This window comes from Carcharhinus amblyrhynchos, chromosome 21 (genome assembly GCF_965287045.1).
Source record: "Carcharhinus amblyrhynchos chromosome 21, sCarAmb.v2.hapA, whole genome shotgun sequence".
Lineage (NCBI taxonomy): Eukaryota > Metazoa > Chordata > Chondrichthyes > Carcharhiniformes > Carcharhinidae > Carcharhinus > Carcharhinus amblyrhynchos.
Window position 1 is genome coordinate 29,261,265 of NC_137344.1, and position 20,630 is coordinate 29,281,894.

The 20,630-nt window shown below is 41.1% G+C and overlaps 1 long non-coding RNA gene across 2 annotated transcripts in view; it reads right to left on the minus strand.

Moving 5' to 3' along the window:
• The window catches only part of LOC145356309 (uncharacterized), a 441,051-nt gene that overhangs the window by 128,533 nt on the left and 291,888 nt on the right, over positions 1-20,630 (minus strand). For both annotated transcript variants that reach the window (XR_013889118.1, XR_013889119.1), the window contains exon 4: positions 608-672. This is a non-coding gene — a long non-coding RNA (uncharacterized LOC145356309). The remainder of the gene's footprint in view (positions 1-607; positions 673-20,630) is intronic.

The following is a 20,630-nucleotide window of genomic DNA, read 5'->3' on the forward strand; positions in this document are numbered from 1 at the left end:
CCTGATCAAGGTGTGCAAGATTATGAGGGACACGGACAGAATGGATAAGGAACAGCTGTTCCCCTTAGTTGAAGGGACAGTCAGGAGGGACATAGGTTCAAGGTGAAGGGCAGAAGGTTTAGGGATGACAAGAGGAAAAATGTTTTTACACAAAGGTTGGTGATGGTCTGGAATGCACTGCCTGGGAGGATGGTAGAGGCAGGTTGCCTGACATCCTTTAAAAAGTATCTGGATGAACACTTGGCACATCAGAATATTCAGGGCCATGGGCCAAATGCTGGCAGTTGGGATTAGGTGGGAATCCAGGTGTTTCTAATGTGCCGGTGCGGACTTGATGGGCCAATGGATTTGTCCCGCACTGTATGATTCTATTATCCTAACTGGTCAAAAAATAAATGTTATATTTTGATAGGAACAATGGAGTTTGTTTATTTACTAGCCACATCTAATGCAATTATTATTAGCTCATTTCTAACATGTAAAAAAACTCAAACTAAACATGTCAATTTAGAACTATGTTGTGGAAACAGATGCATACTTAGAAAAAGAGCATCAAACTCAACCATTCTATGAAAATAAAACAGTAGTTATAATCTGTAAGCCGTACCTTATTTTTCTCTCTTCAAAGACAGCTTTTTGCCATGCATCACTTTGATATGCATTTAATTTCTGCTGTAACACAAAAGCATGGAATATGATTTTAACTAAAACCTAGCATGTTCAGCCTGGGATTCAAAGATAGATTGCTATGTTTAACAAAAGCAAGTTAGTGTGAACGTTGGAAATCAAAAATAAAACCAGGAAACACTCAGCAGGTAGCATCTGTGGAGAGAAAAGACAATTAAAGTTTCAGGTCAATGGCCTTTCATCTCAACTGGAAGATGATAGCAGTTGGCAGCTTTTAAGAAAGTCAGGACAGGAAAAGCTGATGCTGTACAACTATCGAGGTGGTGGACTTGTCTCTAAACCAGAAGCTTTGGGTTTGAGTCTCACCCCAGGATTTGATGGTCAAGGATAATTGCCAAAATTTTACGACATTGCCCACTCAAGGCCAATGGAGGGTACCATTCTGTGAGCCTCGCCCGCCCCGATTCTGGGATGGGTGTGCCAGTAAAATTCAGGCTGAAGTGTTCATAAGGTGGCTAATAGGTCGAGTATTGATCTGAAAAATCCTTCCAACACACCAATGGCAGGCAATAAGTGTGAGACACACTTCTGGTCAGCCATACCTGGTGTGGAGTGTCGCCTTGGCGACAGGCTAGTGACCTGCTCCAGGTAAAAACCCACTATGCAAACTTGTTCTGCACTTTGTGCATCACTAGGTGCAGGAAGGAAAACTAAAATATAGAATGATAGAATCAATCTCACAGTGCAGAATGAGGCCATTCGGCCCACTGAGTCTGCACTGACCACAATCCCACCCAGGCTCTATCCACATAATCCCATGCATTTACCCTAGGTAACCACCCCCCCCACCCCGACACTAGGGTTAATTTAGCAAGGCCAATCCCCCTAACCTGCACATCTTTGGAATGTGGGAGGAAACTGTAGTACCCTGGAGGAAACCCATGCAGGCACAGGGAGAATGTGCAAACTCCCCACACAGTCAGTGACCCAAGCCTGGGATTCGAATCCAAGACCCTGGTACCGTGAATCAGCAGTGCTAACTTCTGTGTCATCGCTGCCCCAAATACCGATTGAAAATTATCTATTGCATAATAGACACAACAAACAGATCAGATTTGTTGGATAAAGAAGGACTTCTTGTGTGATGAAAAATGTGGATTAATTGACCCAAATTGCAGAATTATTTTGGTTTACCATTCATATGTCCGTAGTAATATTAATTGCGCAATAATGCTGCTTCTTGGAAAGAGGTGGGCACCACAGATGGAAACACATCAAGGACCATTACATTGGGTGGTGCACAATGAAGAACTGATGAACCAAAGTATAACTGAAAATTGAAAAAAGTAAGTGGGTAGGATAGCTAGTAAAATATGTTTAAAACATTCAGATTACAGGATTAACATTAGTCTCATGAAAAATTCAACAATCCAGAGTTATTTTGTTTAGGGATTATCATAGGAAATATCTACATAAAGTAAAATCCTACAATCGCGAACGTATGCAGTAAAATGTCAATGTATAGCAAGCAAACGACGCATTGCCATATACAGATAATTTTACAAGACCGACTGTGTGCATATAATTTACAAGTTAAAAAAGTACTCAAACCAAACTCAATGAACGGAAAATATGTCTCTTGTTTAGATTAGTTCAAAATATAACACCTCTAAAAATACAAATAATAATCTGTTGGAATCCATAGATACAGGATTGAATACAACAACTTTCTGTTGTATCCAATTCAAACTTTCTGATTGAAATATTTATGACTTAGCTAAATTTACAAATCAGGTTTTTTCTTTCATGCTGTATTTTATTTCAGGAGAAAGTTACTAAAAAAACGTACATTTCTTTTTATGCATTAGGAATTCATGATTTATTCTTGTTTATCCTGAGGGAGACGCTTTGCATTATTGTTTTAATAAGCAATTAAACCTAGAAATGGATTGTGGAATACAACCTAATTTAATCAGTTGGGAAAATAAATTGTGGAACAAATGTCCTTCACAAATAGTCTCAAATGATTATTTTATGATAACAACAGCCTAAATTGCATTTGCCACTTTTGTTGAGTGGCGATATTTTGGCAAAATGGTCACCCCTCAACGATTACTTCACTTGCACTGGTCTAATGCTTGACTTTCTTGGGGGATGCACTCCTCATTCTAGAGTCATAGAATCCTGGAATTCTATTGTGCAAAAGGAGGCCGTTTGGCCCATCGAGTCTGCACCCACCATAATCTCACCCAGTCCCTATCCCCATTACCCCATGCTTTACCCTAGCTAGTCCTCCTGACACCAAGGAGCAATTTATCATGGCCAATCTGCCTAACCGCACATCTTGGGATACTCTGTTTTATTTTATCCTCTGATATGAAACTCTAACTCCTACACATTGTTATAAAAAAATTGATGAGTCTATACATGCCCGTAAATGGCCAGAGATTCAATAAACTGCTGAACTCTTGCACAGTACCTGTACTTAAAAAAAAATTCAGATTAACAGTAATGCAATTCTTTTATTGAGGGGAAATTAGCTTTTGACCTTGTAGACTGGCAAAGAGAAATATATTTTAATCAAGATTGTGAGAAGCTCTATCCACACAAACTAAAATTAGTCATGAAATATATTGTTGAAGGTATTTATTATATATGTTAGGAATTGGGTTTGATTCTTGCAAGTACAGTGAAAATGACACAGGCATTTGTGTTTTTTTGGATATCATTTAAGAGTCTAAAAAGAAACTCCATGAGATGGAGGAAAACAGATGCTCTCTGAAGATACCATATTCAATGTGCCCTGCAAGGAGCAATCTCAATTTCTATCATCCGATCTACAATATCCATGGAGATGTTACTCAGTTGGGTCCTGTACTTCCTACTTTAGCAGACCACAACAGCTACCTATAGAAGGAAGATTCACACAACTGTTAATAGCCTCAGGAAATATTTTGAACTGTTTTTCCTCCAGTGCTACATTTTTATGATGACAAACTGCTGCTCCAAATCAAAATGAATAAAGTCATAATGTTTTACTATGCACCCTACAATAATTGAAGCAATCGAGCAAAGGTGCTTGAGAAGCAATTTAACATAATCTATGATGATTCAGTTTCTCAGCAGTTTAAATGGATTGGGGTTCCACAGAACAGTTGAACACTTTTGCCAGTCACAACTCTAGTATATTAGTAATCGTTGCAGAATTTTGCTGCTTTCAAAGCAATATCTTAAATGCCTGAAGTGAAAATGCACCTGTTGTTTGATCATATTTTACTTGCGTGATACAGATTATCCCCAAACTACCAAGCAATGGTTCTTTCCCAGATCCAAACACAAATAAATATAATCTAATTTAGTGAAAAATAATATCTTAAAGGAGAGGAGGGAATAGAAACCTTTCATCTTGGTAACTTCCAATAAAACTGGTATACTAGATGTTGATGTATAAGTTGACCTTTGAAGCCATGAAAAATCTCTCCAAAGATGAGGAATGACTTATACATAGAGTGCAAAAGTGAACCGCTGCGTGGGTATGGGGAGGCTGCCATCATTACCATTCATCATGTGGGATCTGCTCAGTGTGGGTATGTCTTAACCTCCTGTTCTGGGCTTTGAAGTCAGCCTTTTAATTGATCACACACTGACCCTTCGAGTAACCAGACCAAGTCACGGAGTTCTTTTAAACAGCTGTTTTAATCAAGCTATACAGCTCAGACCCTGGAAAATCACAAGTCACAGTCTGTAACTAGCCAGAGTGCAAAATTCAGAAATACACGAGCAATTACAGTTCCAAATTTGATTACAAATAATTAGCAAATACCAATCATGTTTTAGGAATTATCGATAACCAGAGTTATTACGATTACGGCAGGCATACATAAGGATATGGTGTCTCATTATAACTTCTGCACGTCATATCATCAAGCAACGAAGGCTATATCTCTGACCAATGGTATATCAATATCCCTTTCATTGTCCCTAGTTCTAACGGGCAAACATGAACTGGTGCTGCACATTGTTCAATTAAATGGTCCTCGACTCTGACCTGGGTTTGCTTTAATCAAGATCTGCGGTTTGGATACAGCTTTCCTTGTGACTGAGATACAGCTTGCAGCTTATGCAATTCTGTGTAATTATTGATGCTTTCACCTCCTGCACATCTTGTCAATGCAGCTTGCATGCAGACTTGATCACTTGCACTTGTTATAAGGTTACAAGTAAAATATCCAAGTGTGGGATGCAAAATTGAGGCTGGCCACCAATAGTGTCTGAAAAGTGTTGTACATTGAGTATATCCAGAAACATGAATTTTGGAATCAAAGGAATGGTCTTATACATTGGGTTAACTTGTATGCCGTAATCTACAGAAACAGTTCTGTCAGAAATGAAGTTGTCAGTTTAACTAGATTGTCAGTCTATTAAGATTAATACAATTATGCACATTATTCTGCACCTTGTTTAATGGACAACCACTGCCACACTTTGTTAATCCCACTTTTATTAATCTGACACTGTTGTCAGATTAATAATGGGGGGGTTAATAAACTGTGACACTGGCTGTCCATTAGCACTCTCATGTCCCTCTGACTAAAAGTAGTCTATCTGTCATATTTCTGAACATGTCTTGTCAACTTCTCACATAATTCGCACAAAATAAGGCCACATCAGAAGGTTTTTATATCTGTATATGGGGGTTGTGTTGGGAAGCCTTGTAGCCTTTTGCTGCCTTCCCTCAGATGTTGATGCTGTTGCTCTCAGGCAAGATGTGCATTTGCACAAGAGCTCGTGTGCCAAACATGAATAAATTAAAATCAAAGTAAATACCATCCTCCTTTAATCTTCAGTTTACCCATTTAAAAAAAAGGATGTCATTCTTTCTAAATCACTTTGCATATCAAAGTTAAAGTTTATTTATTAGTCACTAGTAAGCTTACATTAACACTGCAATGAAGTTACTGTGAAAATCCCCTGTTTGCCACTCTCCAGTGCCTGTTTGGGTACACTAAGGGAGAATTTAGCATGGCCAATGCACCTAACTAGCACGTCTTTCAGACTGGAGGGGGGACTGGAGCTGATGAAGGAAACCCACGCAGACACAGGGAGAACATGCAGACTCTACACAGACTCTACAAGCAGAAAATTGAACCTGCAGCATCAAGAGAAAGAAAAGGAAGGCAGATTTCTTTCATTTTTAAAATCTCCAACAACAATTTACTACAAGTAGGAATGAGACTGAACCTTTTAAATTGTTCCTCTTTGGGGTTGATTTGCATAAAATCAACAATTCTTATGTTGTCCTTGTGCTATTAATTACCAGACTTAACTTACTACAGTGAGGTTAATGAGCAATATATGCAGCTTGAGAAAGTTTTAAAAAATGGCGGGTAGGCTAAAGATAAGATGCAACTCTGAGTGCATCTCTCAATCTCTTGACCAAAAACAAAAAAAATGCTGGAAAATCTCAGCAGATCTGGCAGCATCTGTGGAGAGAGAATAGAGCCAATTTGCAGAATTTTAGCGTCTTGCCCACCCGAGGCTCATAAGATCCTGTCCATGGCCAATTCTGCGAGCATAGCCCACCCCGATTCTGGTAAAATTCCAGCTAATATTTCAATTCTGGATGACCCTTCCTCAGAACTAAGAGCAAAGGAAATCAGAAAAGATTTATACTATGGAGGGGAGGGGAGGGGGTAGTGGTGGCGGAGCTATAATAGGACAAAGGGCATGTAAATAGGGATGAAGAAGGCTGAGAGAGGTGCTAAAAGTGTCCATTAAGTGATCAGAATGTGTAAATGGTAGATCAGAGGTACAGATTGTTTAGGCAGTTGGCCTGAAGGGAAGGGGGAGGGAGGGAGTGGCAATGGAGAAATGGAAGTGAGAAAGAAGAATGATAAATTGGATGAATGAGATAAAAAGAAGAAACAGAATGAAATAAACAAAATAAATGGAAACGGAGTGAAGGTGGAGGAGAAAGTTCATGCTCTGAAGTTGCTGAACTCGATGTTCAGTTTGGAAGGCTGTAAAGTATCCAATCGGAAGATGAGGTGCTGTTTCTCCTGTTTGCACTGGGGTTCACTGCAACATAATCGCCTGAATTTGCTGGCCGATTTACACATCAGAAACATGCTGTTGTCTTCCTTAACGGTTAAATAAATGCTGTCTGCGATAAAATGCTAAATTTTGACATTGTTTGTGCGAACAAAACAATTTTATGATATTTACTTGATGGTGGAGAGTCACGTTTCATGTGGAAATACAATCCTATTTACAAAACATGATAGTTTTCTGAGATAAGTATGATAAGTAACATCCTTAGAGGATACATTTGCCATCCAATGATTCAAATAAGGGTGAAATCATAACATTGAGCACTTTGCAATAAAATCTTGATTTGTTATTTCTTATTACAGTACTTGCTCTATCCTCACTTTATACCATTGCATTTTCTATAGCTCAATAAATCTTAATTTTCCAAGTTGGCACACTGGTTAGTCTTGGAATCCTTTTCTTGTTTCACTCACAGTGGTGATGGCCACCCGTTGATTACCCTGTGAAATTATCCATGCCAGTCACTGTAAACTGATGAAGCATTTAGTGTACAACATGCAAAGCCAACTCGTAACACAGATGGAACACATGGTCACATATGCAAGAATCAATTAACGGGAAGTGTTTCCCAATAGGGGTATTTGGAATATGACAGTCTCATATCTTAATCAGCATTGGATTGGGTTTCGAGGCTTTGGTTTTATTAAAAAACACACATACGTACAATGTGGCATCACGGGTTCACAACTATCAGAAAGCAAACCACAAATATCCTTAAGGACAACACCATGATCACAAAGTATATCACAATCCTGAAGTGAACATCACTGATAGAACATTTAACTAGCTTCCAAAGCTTACTTCCAATGATTCAGCTTTTAAAAAATGAGTATTAATTGCATACTGAGAATTGAGAGAAGCAGGTTAAGACAGGCGATGGCCTAATGGTATTAGCATGAGACTATTAATCCAGAAATTCAGCTAATGTTCTGAGGACCCGGGTTTGAATCCCACCATGGCCGATGGTGAAATTTGAATTAATTTTTTTTAAAATCTGGAATTAAGAATCTACTGATGACCATGAAACCATTGTCGATTGTTGGAAAAACCCAACTGGTTCACTAATGTCCTTTTGGGAAGGAAATCTTCCGTTCTTACCTGGTCTGGCCTGCATATAAATCCAGAACCACAACGTGATGGACTCTCTGCTCTCTGAAATGGCCTAGCCAACGACTGAGTTCAAGGGCAACGAGAGATGGGCAATAAATGCTAGTCCACCAGTGATGCCCAAATCCCACAAATGAATTAAAAAGAGATTACTTGTCAGAATGGTGGCTGCTACAGATGTTGGAGTGTTTGAAAAGAGCCTTAGTCCAACTTATGTGCAATATGGTTTGGAATCATTGCAGTCTGTGATGGAAAACTTAGTGACCGCTAATCAAACTGCAATGAGACTAACTTGTATCAGGCAGACAATGCACTGTGCAGGCAATGCCAATGAGGCTGGGCATTCTCTGGCTGTATCATTTCCTACAGTTTACTGAGCTTAAAGGAAAATATGTCTGGAGCAAGGAAGGTGTTGGAGGTGGGTGGGGGGTTTGGTGGTCCATGCCATCAAGAGCTTTTACGTTCTACAGAAAACTTTTTGAAATCAATCACCAAATACAAAAATCATTAAAAATAACAACACAGGTTATGAGAAAAGTTAAATTGAGAAGCAGAGAAATAATGTTAAATTTGTATCGAACCATGGCTAGATCACACTTGGAGGATTGTGCAGAGTTCTGTGGTCCACACACTGGTACAACCACAATGCAGACCAGTAAATTTTGCAAAGAAATTCACCTCCTGGTTATTACTAAAATAATTATGCCACAAAATTTCACGTTTTAAACAAAAACTTTTATCATACAAGAGTTAAATGAAGTAATACTAATTTAACTCTTTCATAAAAACCTACAGCTTCACAGCTGAGAAAAAACCTCAACAGAACACTTATTGTTCTAAAGAGTTTTCCTATACTTTAAAGGACTTTAAGTGGTTTTTTCCTATGACCAAACCGAAATGTTCTATGGTGCTCAAATTCACTTTGATTTTTCTCAGTAATCCTGCAAATCTCCATGGTATGAAACTTTTTGAGGGTCCTTCTTCTAGCATCCGGCTAGAACTCTCCCTCAGCACACCTTGATTGTTGGCAAAGGCAAAATACTGCAAACGCTGGAATCTGAAACAGAAACAGAAACAGAAAATGCTGGAGAAACTCAGCAGGTCGGACAGCACCTGCAGAGAGAGAATAGAGCCAACTTTTTGAGTCAGGGTGACCCCTCTTCATTTGTTGACATCCCAACACAGGTATGGGTCTCACTGCATTCTTGCTTATTGACTGAAAATCCGGAAACACCCTTGGTTTCTGATCACCCTTTGCTTCTGGTTCCAGCTCCTGCCAGATTCTGTCTGTCTCAAAGCTGCTCCCAGGCTAGCTTGCTGTGTCTGTCAGAAATCACACCGTTAAACGCAACACAACAACAAAACTCCCTGCAATCTACATTCCCTTGGCCACTTGAATGTTCACCACATGGACTGCAATAATTCAAAAGGGCAACTCATCACCAATTGGTGATGGGCAATAAATTCTGGCCTAGTCAGTGATGCCCACATTCCATGGGTGAATGAAGAAAAACTCACTGCTTGTGTCCCATCCTGTGGCCTTCTTAAAGCAAGATACCTTCTTGGGTGGTTCTGATTCTATCTGATTGAGTTAAGAGCTTTATCAATAAACATAATTCAGGGTCTTATGATGTACAGTACATGGGAACCAGATGCAATTTTAAAAGCAAGTAATAAATCCTGGTCAATATTCTGGTATATGTTTACATTTTGTGGGACCAGAAGTACCAAGAGAACTCATTCAGGCCCACAGGAGAGAATCTGGGCTCCATCAGCCAAGGCTCCCAGTTTCTTCCCGTCTATAAAACTCTCTCGAAGTCTCCCACCACAACCTGCATGAGTAACAGCTTTTTGGCCACCCTGATCTCAGGTGCAAAGCAGGTGGGCTGCCCGTTTTCACATGTTTCAGATGGGTGATTGGTTGGGCGAAGCTAATGAGACCAGGCTGTTAAAATTGGCTAGGCTTTCCACTGCAACTTCCTGGTCCAGGTGTCATTGAATCCTACAGTGCAGAAGGAAGCCATTTGGCCCATCAGGTCTGCACGGACCACAATCCCACCCAGGCCCTATTCCCATAATCCCATGCATTTACCCTAGCTAATTGCCCTAAGGGACAATTTAGCATGGCCAATCCACCTGACCCATACACATTGTTGGACTCTGGGAGGAAACCAGAGCACCTGGTGGGAACACACGCAGACATGAGGAGAATGTGCAAACTTCACACATACAGTGACCCAACCAGGTCCCTGGTGCTGTGAGGCAGTAATGCCAACCACTGTGCTACCATGTCCTTCTGGCATCCCACCTGGCAGCTAAAATTATCCCCACAATACTGATTAAACCACGATAGTCATGCAGGTGCAAATGGGGGAAAGGCTATTTTAGGAATTCTTTCAAAAAGAAAAATGGTCATTATGTTGAATGGGCCTCTGTGCAGGATAATGGAGCCTTTGGAACTGTTCAAGTAACAGTTGGATGCTGTAATAGGGGGTAATAGATACTTTTTTCCTGGTTAATGTGTTAACTTTGGACAAATGGCTGCAGCCATTGTAAAAACACCAATGATGATCTCTCCAGAGGCAGTGAGCTAGACAAAGTGCAGACCACAATGGAAACAGCTGTCAAAGATACAACATCCGGAGCTGTATTATGCCTTGCAAATACCACTATATACATACATTAAACACAAACTGACCAAATTAAATGGGCCCCCAAGAACAGCCTAGATGGTCTAGCGCGTCATTCCTAGCGAGAAAATCAAACAAGTTCAAATACGAGCCTCCAGCAACTCCTGCCCAGCTCTTTCGGCATTCAAAACAAAAGTGGCATTAAATCCAACTCTTCCATTCACCACTTCATAGACCGACCTGCCCAGGTAGGTGATCCGAAGAAAGGAAAAATATAGAGAAGGATAAACTGGAGACACTCTAACTACTTAAAATGAATAGTATTTGCATCTTTTAAGAAAATGAATGAGCAAAATCTCCACAGGGAAACTGTAGATAAAGAATTTACCAAGTGGCAGGAGTCTTCAATAACCAATTAATCTTGGCTGTTAATGCATCAACCTCTGTTTGATACAATCCTGCACATGCTTTAGTAATGTATAACTAATAACCTTTGAATTTTTATTCATCCAAATATAGTTCACTTAACATTTTTTTAACTTAATATTTACACATTATATATGGTATCGACTTAAAAAGTGCTGAATAGTTTGAGGAATCATTTCCTGTCACTTCCTGATGCAGGCTCAACATCTTATCATCGCCCGCTGCGACAATATAAAGCCTCATTTAATCAAGATCCATTTAACACTGAATCACACTAACAGGATTACTTATCCAAGGCTAATTCCACATTAGCTGAAGTGCTGTATCCACGGAGAGTAATCTCCCTGTAACTATGGTGGGTCCACAGGCAGGTTAGCTGTGTGCTGATTGTCGGAGAAAGGGGCCAGTCTGTATTTCTGTGCTGTCAGCTCAAGTGGGAACGGTGGGATATTTTTTCTCACATTTCTCTTGCACATGCAACCCAACTTGGTACCTCCTCAGCCCCCCTCCACCCGCAGCCCCAGTATCCCCCCCAACCTCCCACCCCCATTACCCCCCCCCCCATACGCCCCCCTCCCCCCTCGCAGCCCCAATGCCCAAAAATAATTGCACAAATAGTATCTTCCAACTTCAACCGAGATATACAGGTTATAAAATAAGAACAAACATTTAAAGGTGATGTTTGTGGGATCTTGCTATGTATATTTGTTACCACATTCATCCTGCAGCAATAGTGACCATAAAAAATAATTAATTCGCTGTTTAGTATTCTGGGGCATCCTATGCATGCATTTTTTTTCCACTTGTGGACACAGTTGAACAAAAGGATAGCATGACTTTTTTTTAAATTTGCAAGTATATTGGCATCGAAGCAATGATAATATTTTGTGCCATCTGGAAACTAACATTTTCATTCATATTTCAGGGATGATTTTATGAATGCATCTGACCAGGAGGCAATTATATTCATACAATATGTTGTCTTCTAGAATTAATGGATGGATAACAATAGGTGGGGCAGCATGGAAGCACAATGGTTAGTACTGCTGCCTCACAGCACCAGGGTCCCAGAGTTAAATACAGCCTTGGGTAACAGTTTCTGCAGTTTGCACTTTCTCCCCGTGTCGGCGAGCGTTTCCTCCCACAGTCCAAAGATGCGCGGGTTAGGTGGATTGGCCAAGCTAAATTGCCTCTTAGTGTCAGGGGGACTAGCTGGAGTAAAATGCATGGATTATGAGGATAGGGGCTGGATGGGATTGTGGTCAATGCAGACTCGTTCGGCCAAATAGCCTGCTTCTACTCTATATGATTCTGTGATTCTATGAGTCACTGTCTGTGTGGAGTTTGCACATAGTTCCTGTGTCTGTGTGGGTTCTTCTGGCTGCTCTGATTTCCTCCCAGTCCAAAGGTGCGTGGGTTAGATTCATTACCCTGCTAAATTGCCCCAAGATGTGTAGGTTCAGGGGAGTAATGGGCTAAATACAAGATGTTATGAGGATAGGGCCTGGGTGGGACTACTGTCAAAGAGTTGGTGCAGGTTCGATGGGCCAAATGGCCTCCTCTGCACTGTAGGGTTTCTACGATTCTATGAACTATGTTCAGCGCCTCTGGAATTTGATGCTGTTCAACAGACCTTTCTCCCAAAACCATGCGTTTGGAAATTCAGGCCATCATCTTCAAGAATAATGTTCACTGTTGTAGAAACATTTGAGAGTGGAATTTCTCTGTAATAATTCATTGTGATGATGCTGGAAAGAGCAGGGGGATGTGGTTGGAGGTGAGGTGGTGGATGGCTGGTGAGGACAGAGGAAACAATTCCAGTCCAAAGGGACAAACCACAATACATTTTAATAATTCCCTTGCTTTCTACAGAATAGATATTGTCAGTTACATAAAATGGCCCATCTAACCTTCAAGGTGTTCAGGCCATGATTGAGGCAGGATCTTTGGGGGCCAATGGTGATGGGAGTGGACGAGAACAGGCACGTAATGGGGGCAGAAGAATTATTCACCTGACAACAGTGGGTATCCAATTTAGATAATGGAAGGGCCGATTAGAGGCTCAATAATTAAGTATGTGAAAGGCTGAAATAGGCAGATTTTTAATCAGTAAGGGAATGGAGGGTTACCGGGATAAGGCAGAAAAGTGGAGTTGTGGATCATCACATCAGATCAGTCATGATCTCATTGAATGGTGGAGCAGACTTGATGGGCTGAGTGGCCTACTTTTGCTCCAACTTATGGCTTTATTGACCCTCCGTCCAGATGGATCAACACAGAGACTGAAAAATGGCCAGTTAAAGAGGGCAATCTCCTAGGAGGTGGGGGGCGAGCGGGGCGAGGGCGAGGGGCGGGGGCGAGCGGCAAGCGGGGAGGGGGGTGAGGGGCAAGCGGGGAGGGGGGTGAGGGGGTGGGGCTCAAGAGAGGAGGGGTGGGGTGGCAAGTGGGGAGGGGTGGGGTGGCAAGTGGGGAGGGGTTGCGGGCAAGTGGGGAAGGGAGGGGGATTGGGGGCGTGGGAGGGGGAGGGTTTGGGGGCAAGTGGGGAGGGGGTGCGGGGCAAGTCAGGTGGGGGTCTGAGTCAGTGGGAAGGAGTTGGTGGTTGTGGGGGGAGTGGGGAGGGCAGGGGAATGTGGGGAAGGGGTGGCAGGCAAGGAGCAGTAGACAGTGGGTTGGCTGTTATGCTTCATCCTTGTCATCTTGTCATGGTTGTCATGCCACAGTTGTGGTTGCTGGCTGTGCATCAGAATGGCTGCCCCTACCTGAACACAACCAGGTCGGTGTGGCCTTTGTTTAAACTTGAATTTTCACTTGGTCTGCGAGGAATGTGCCTCCATCGTGAGGCTCTCTTGCTCCCTCTCTCTCTGCAGGCATCAGCCCCTAAACACCTCTGATAACGTGATTGTCGAATCAGAACTGCAGGAGGGCTTCCTACTGGCCCTCCAGCTCTGAGAGCCAACTCACTATCTTCAAATAATAACATGCTCTTTGGCAGCCAGTAATTGGCCAATCCAGCACACATCAATATTGGGTTCCTGCTCCTGACACAGAGCTGGGGCAGGACTCACATTTGATGCTGACACTGGGATCCTAAAATAGATTTTTGTTGTCCCTGGTTTCACCAGTTTAGATTCAAGTGGCAGAAATCAAAACATACACTCCCACTGTGTAGCACCCGATATATTCACCCAATGGGAACTCTGGCCAGTATTTTTGGAAAGACGGGCTCCAATCACACCACTTCATGCTCTACTGAGCAAGGGTTGGCAGAAGGTGGGATTTTCGCCCATTATTGGGAGGGTGCATCGCCTTGGACAGCTAATGGGAACAGCTCATTCCAGGAACTGTGCTGCAGTGGCCAGAAGAGTCATTAAAAGGAACAGCCTGGAACTGAGTGCCAGGAGGTGAGGAAAGATGCAAAGATCAAACAGCGGGAACAAGACTGGGGGTGTCACAAGGGAGGAGATTGGAGTCTCAGAGAATAGGCGAGGTGGAGGGTGGCGAGGCGGAGGGACGTTCGAAGGTCACTGAACCCTAAGTTGAGCGTACTCCCAGTTAGAAGGTAGCTTCTGATGATGGGCAACAACATCGTACCACCCCGTTCAATCAAACTCTGTTCAATTGTGGGTATTCCCCACTCGCAATCTATTATCCACCTGTGAGCTTAAAAATTGAGGCTTGGTGGGAAAAGGCCCTTAAGTGGCCATTAAGTAGCAGGGTTACCGACATCTATCAGTATCGCTCAGGTCTTGTGAAACACAAAGAACCTCAGAGCAATAAGCAACAGTCTCAGCAAATGAGAAATTCATTTCAAGTGCTCCAGCCTTTCAATAAGAGTCTCTTCATAATCTACTTGGGCACTGTAAAAAAAAAGCAATAATGTAAATTGGCAGATATTTGAAAATCTGGAAGGTTATATGAGTAGATTCATCTTAATTTACTTCTCTGAGCACTTTTAATATGTTGCAACTGCAACCAAATTAGTTTCAGATTGTTGAACACAGATTTTCAAATTCAAACACTATTCTACCAGCAGTAGCTAATGACTGGAGGATGATGCCCAGCAAATCAAAAGAGCACAATTTTCTAAGCACATTGAATGCCACAATATTTACTTATTTGCGTTAATGACCCACTTTTAACCAGAAATGTATAATCCTCGAGTCACACTTGATTTAACACCGTGGACTATGATAACAGTACAGATTGTTACAGAACTAAAAACATGCCCTTTTCTTTGGTTTGGGAAGATGGGTGGTGAAAAGTTCGAGTTTATGTTTGATTGATTCTAGCTGACAATGCTCAATATTCAAAATTCACAAACAATTGGCCTGGCATATATTATGTGGTAGAAACACAGTCGAAAGTTAGCGGGGCGGGGGGGGGGGGGGGGGGGGGGCGGGGGGGGGGGGGGGGGGCGGGGGGGGGAGTGGAGCAGGGTTCAGTTTTATTGGGATCAACGTAGCAATTTTAATCCATGTTACATTGGGCGCAGCAATGTAGAATCATAGAATAGGATCACAGAATCCTTCTTTGCAGAAGGAGGCCATTCAGCCCACTGAGCCTGCATCCTGACAACAATCCTACCCAGGACCTAACCCCATAATCCCACATACTTACCCTGCTGAACCCCTGACACTAAGAGGCAACTTAGCATGTCTAATTAACCTAGATCTCTGACACCAGAAGTGTAATATAGGATGGTCAATCAAGCTAACCCGCACATCCTTGGAGTGTGGGAGGAAATCCATGCAGACATGGGGAGAACATGCAGACTCCACACAGGCATTTACCCGAGGCCGGAATTGAATCTGGCTTCCTGGTGCTGCAAGGCAACAATGCTAACCACTGTGTCACCCAAGTGTCCCAATACAACAATGTGTAATGTTTCCCCTCACTGTTCATGCCTTCAATATCAATGCTGAAATGATGATGCATCAACAGAAGCAGTAACCTTTCATTACCTCTAAGATCAGATAGAATTTTAGTACATGCCATTTGGGATGGATATTTTAACTTAAAGCTTACGGTAGATTTACAAAGGAACTACATGCAATTAAGGAGCTAACAAAAGAACACTATGCAAATTAAGGTAAAAGCAGTAGGTTATTTTTAAAAGGGAAAATACACAAGGCAAAAATAATCATTAGAAAACTCCTACTGAAAACAATGATTATCTTTTTGAGCACTTCACTTCTAAATTGCATGTTTCATTGCACATCTGGAAAATAGATGTTCTCTAAATTATAAGCAAAATTACAAAAAAGGAGTAAAATAAACGCAGTGAATTTTTTTTCTTCACAAGCGTGTTAACTCAAGGAAAGATAACCGATTTATATTGAACAGAAATTAAACCTCTCAGACTTTACTGGCTGCCCGGTGTTGTGTTTACAGACGTTGATGCATCAAGATTGATCTACAATAGTGCTTACTGTGCTTATTAACACAATAAAATATATACTATTATCTTGCTTTCTAATTTATGTGTTTATAATTACAGCAAGGTACATTTTATTTGATAACAAGGAGCACGTTTCATGGTTTGTTTCTAACGATGGAATATTTTTCTCTGCCAATACTATGATGATTCTGTTGATTGATGGCATACAACTTCACCTTTAAGTATACAAAGAAATACATTCCTTTAAGAGCTGTTGCTGGGTGAATAATCTTCCTCCACCCTTTGCATCTGACTTCAATTCCATTTAAGAGGTGCTAGTCTTTCAACGGTCAAGGAACCTTGTCTTCTCTGCTGCCTGACCAAGAAATATCAGGACTCAAGTTTCAGCTTTTAAACACCTTCCAACTCTTAATATATTGCAGCCAAAATGAACAGCCAAGCTCTTGTTTTCTCGCCTGACCATGTACCTTAATTCTAAACTCAGAAGTGCAATGGAGCATCAACGCAACATTTCCAATTCCCATGCCAACACGTGTGTCTCCTTTGACTGAGATTGCAAATATGGTGCCAATTTAAGCCCATAACTAAAGGCAACAATGATAAAAAATGCCTCTCAGAACTGATCATTTTGGACCATTAACTCATCAATCATCATACAATGTTTAATTATTTTCTGAATAATTTAGAAGTTTATGGCTCTGCGGTCTTGCCTGATAGAATTAACTCTTTTCAGTAGAGGTTTCGATGAAATGTACACACAGAATCATAGATACTCACAGCACACAGGGAGATCATTTGGCCCATTATCTCTGTACTGACTCTTTGAACACAGACATTTATTTTCCACTAATTTTTACAGCTGGACCTACTTTCTTGGTATACATGAAACATAATAAGGTATAGTGTGAGTAGCTATCTTTTAAAAAAAATGTATATATTTATATCATGTCTCCATTAAAACCCTTTCTTTAAAGATTTTAAAACTTATAATTCCTCAAAAATCTCCATTTCACATTCAGGAGTAATCTCCTTTTTGCATGATATTTGTTATTCTCTTTTACAATATAGTCACCAAAGCTAGGCCTGGTATCATAAGTATGGTTTGACCACAACCTTTGTACAAACCTGAAGTAGACTGTTGTCCTTTTCACTCTTCCCTACAGAGAACTGACTTTCAAATGCCTAAATGCATCTCATTTATGACAGCTATAATGCTTCTTGCAGTCGAAAACCTTTAAAGTAGTATTCAGTCTGTCCTATACCGACTTAAAACTGTCTCCTGCTCAGAATAGATGCCAGAGGTAGGAAAGTGTCCCATTTCCCAAATGATATTCTCATCTTGACAGGTACAAAAAAAAACTGTTGTGCATATTCCTGGAGTGAGGGACACTAAATGATGGCCCGCAGGCGACAGTTTTATGGTTTGAATTTTAAAAAGTATATTTATCTCATAAAGTATGCAGTATGGCTTCTTAAAGCAATTTATTCATGTTACGCATATTTTTTAAGTATTAACAATTTAGATGTTGTAAATTGTGAGGTCATGCTTAAAGACCTTATATTCACTGTGACAATATTCAAGTTGGGAACTTCTAAAACTTGGTTATACCTTTGTAAATAATGAGATTTTCCTTCTCAAATTGTAATCAGTTCCAGTTGGGCTCCAGATCAAACAATATCTGCGAGCACTTTTAACAGCCACCTGGCAGAATTTGAAAAAGATAAAATGAAAGACAGCGCAGCACTCGACCAAACTGAATATAATTTTTATTTTGAAGCATATTTCACGTATAATTATGTTTAATTGGACACAATGAATATAATGTTTAATATGCTTTATTTGCAGCCTCAGAAGAAGGTGCTCTACTTGAAAGAATTTTTAAGCGACAGTACGTGAGGTGATTATATTCATGACAGTGTTCAAATTTCTGAATTGTGCTTGAATTAATACCATGCATCTAGGCTGTGGTAAAATGTATGTTCTGCATAGCACAGTTTCCCTCTGAGTTGTTGATCTTGTCTTTTGAAAGTGATCGGGGGTGGGCGTCGCTAGGAGACCAAATAATTTTCAGCAGGCCTAAGGAAATTTGGCATGTCTGCTACAATTCTCATCAACTTTTACAGATGCACCATAGAAAGCATCCTTTGCGGATGTATCACAGCTTGGTATGGCTCCTGCTCTGACCAAGATCGCAAGAAACTATAAAGGGTTGTGAACGTAGGTCAATCCATCACGTAAACTAGCCTCCTATCCACTGGCTCCATCCCCACAACCTATAAGACCATAAGACATAACAGCAGAATTAGGCCTCTCAGCCCATCGAATTCGCCCTGCCATTCAATCATGGCTGATATTTTTCTCATCCCCATTCTCCTGCTTTTTCCCTATAACCTCTGATCTCCTTATCAATCAAGAACCTATCTATCTCTGTCTTAAGGGCACTCAATGACCTGGCCTCCACAGCCTTCTGCGGCAAAGAGATTCACAAATTCACCACTCTTTAGCTGAAGAAATTCCTCCTCATCTCTGTTTTAAAGAATTGTCTCTTCAACCTGAGGTTGTGCCCTCTGGTTCTCATTTTTCCTACTTGTGGAAACTCTATTCAGGCCTCGCGGTATCCCGTAAATTTCAATAAGATCTCCCCTCATCCTTCTAAACGCCAATGAGGAGAGAGTCCTCTGTCTTGGGAAAGTAGCCAGCAAAATCAAGGACCCCATGCACCCTGGACGTACTCTTTTCCACCTTTTTCCATTGGCAAAAAGATCAAAAGTCTGAAAACACTTTTCAATCAATTCAAGAACAGCTTCTTTGCTGTCCCCATCAGACTCTTGAGAAGTCTGATGGGACAGCATAGATAAGCTGTTCCTCCTGAATTGATCTGAAAAAGCTGTTTTCAGACTCTTTGATCTTTTTGCCCAATGTACTCTATGAATGGTATGTCTTTGACTGTAAAGTACGCAAGAAATAATACTTTTCATTGTATCCAAATACATGCGACATTATTAAATCAAATCAAGATTGAGGTTGCCAACTCTGACCTGACTTATGCTGACAGCTTTGATCGCGAGACATTTGATCCTATGACACTGATCACAATTTGCAAATGTTACCGGATAAATCCCAGTTGAGTGTCTCAATATCACCAAGGGCCAATTAAAATATTTCAAACTTTTTGTTATCTACAATATAAAATTTTCTGTGAAATCTAAATTACGTTGTAATTTAAATACCAGCAACAGTGCAAAAAAAATTGTAAATGATGTTCAAATTAAAATTACTCTTCTGATATTTTCTATAGCATCACAGTAAAAAAGTAAAGTTTATTTATTAGTCACAAGTAGGCTTACATCAACACTGCAATGAAGTTCCTGTGAAAATCCCCTAGTCGCCACATTCTGGTGCCTGTTTGGGTACACTGAGGGAGAATTTAGCCTTGCCAATCCATCTAACCAGCACATCTTTGGACTGTGGGAGGAAACTGGAGCATCCGGAGGAAACCCACGCAGACACTGGGAGAATGTGCAAACTCCACACAGTGACCCAAACTGGGAATCAAACCTGGGTCCCTGGAACTGTGAGGCAGCAATGTTAATCACTGTGCATCGACTGCAATAAGAAATATCAAATAAATTCTATTGATTTTACAAAACATCCAAAAAAGCAGGGGTTTGCAGCAAGTGAAGAAGGAAGGGTGGATCTGATTGGATTGACCTGTAAAAGAGCTGGTACAGACTCGATAGGCTGAACAGCCTCCTTCTGTGCTGTGCTCGCCGAACATGCCCAGCATTGAGGCATCAATCACTGAAACCAGCTCCACTTGGTTGGACATGTTGTTTGGATATCTGTCACCAGACCCCTGAAGCAATTGTCCTTCTTGAAAAGCTGACACGGCAGGATGGCCTCAAAGCACCCACGAAAAGATCAAACATCTCCACTGAGTTATGGGGGTCCCCGGGTTGTGACTGACCATACTGGAGAAGATTCATTAATGAAGGCTCCAAACACATTGACCAACTCTGTCAAGAACATGTTGGAGGAAGCACACTTATGTCTAAACACCACCCCCCCTCCCCCCCAGACTCTGTCTGGCTCATATGTTGCAAGTCCAAAATGCTGCTTCTTTGATGCAATCTAAAAGGTTAATTTGAAATACCATCATTGACTTAAGGTCCTATGGTAACAGAGCACAGAGCAAGATAATTCTATGGCGACCTCGTGCTGAGTCTGTATTGTATATAGTTAGCCACATATTCAATGTCAGGTAACGTTTACTAATCACCTTGCCTCTAGCAGTATCTATAAGGCCAGATTCTTGACAAAACCATCTCAG